The following is a 1,356-nucleotide window of genomic DNA, read 5'->3' on the forward strand; positions in this document are numbered from 1 at the left end:
TGAAGGAAAGACAAAAATACAGAGACATCAACTTGGCATGCAACCACTTTGGCTCTAGTAGCATTTCATGCTTTGTAAGAGGTACAATGAGAGGCCAACTGAAACCACATATGTCTACACTTTAAAATGTAGGGTGAGCCAGAAGTAAAAGATACGTCCTTTCAAAATCTCAAGCCATGTGTTTAGATTAAAATGATGATCTATTGTTAGTGACACAAAGTAAATGACAGAATAAAATAATTCTCTTAGGAGAGATTTTAAAAACCCTATACATCAAACATTGCTTTTCTAAAAATAAATTTAAACCATAATGTCTAGCATCCAGCCAAAATAATGAGGACCTTTAGTCTACAAATCAACATAAATAGGAAACAAAGGACAGGATAAACAATAGAAGAATTCAACAGGAAAATGTTTGCGTTTATCAGACACATACTATAAAACAATCATGCTTTTATTTAGAGTGAGATAGAAGTCAAACTGGAAAATTTTGGCAGAAACCTGGAAACTATGAAAATTGACAAAGACTTTGGAAAAAAATAGAAAATATACATCATTGGAAAATTACCTAAAATTTAAGGAAAATAAAAAGAACCATCTTCATAAATTTGTGTGTCATCTTTGTGCAGCAGATCAGTTAATCTTCCCTGTACATTGCAAATGTTACTGTGTGTGCTGTCAAAGCAAGTACAAAAGAATATTCTTAACATTAATAGAGAGAAAAAAAAACATTAACATTGTAGGAACAAGTCACTGAAAGCTGATTTTTCAACAGCAACAATGGAAACCGAGGAAGATTTAAATATCTTCCATTTGTTGATGTAACATAATAGCCAATTAAAAATTCTATGCTCACTAAATTTAATTAAGACTAACATGAAATAAAGGCATTTTCTGACTTGTGAAATAGAGTTGTGTCGTTACACTTACACAGTGCTGGAATTTTCTTTGAGGAAAGTGTTTAATAAAAATGTTAATTTATGTTACATATAAGATAATTTTTAGATTATTTTTTCTTGTACCTATTTTGGTAAATTTTAACTTTCAACTAATTTGTAAATTTCATCTGAAATTTCAAATTTATTGGCAAAAATTATTCATAATATCCATCAATGTTCTTTCATTAACTGTAAAACCTATATGGATATCTCCTATTTTGTTCAAGATATTGATAATTTGTTTTCTCTCTTTTGTTTCTAGATCCGTCTTGGGAGGTTTTGTAATATCATTCTACAGCTGCAAAATTTTACTTTACTGATATTCTCTACAGAATATTTGTTTTCTATCTCAATGCTTTCTCATTTAAAAATTTTTTTCCTGCTGTTTTTCTTTAAACTTGAACTTCTCATCTTATTT

The 1,356-nt window shown here is 29.2% G+C and overlaps 1 non-coding gene across 1 annotated transcript; it reads right to left on the bottom strand.

The window, feature by feature from the left end:
• Positions 1 to 584: 584 nt before the first annotated feature.
• Positions 585 to 691, bottom strand: LOC116272807. Its single transcript, XR_004181367.1, has one exon. It is a non-coding gene; the product is annotated as a U6 spliceosomal RNA (small nuclear RNA).
• Positions 692 to 1,356: the final 665 nt, after the last annotated feature.

Source organism: Papio anubis, unplaced genomic scaffold, assembly GCF_008728515.1.
Source record: "Papio anubis isolate 15944 unplaced genomic scaffold, Panubis1.0 scaffold2090, whole genome shotgun sequence".
Classification (NCBI taxonomy): Eukaryota; Metazoa; Chordata; class Mammalia; order Primates; family Cercopithecidae; genus Papio; species Papio anubis.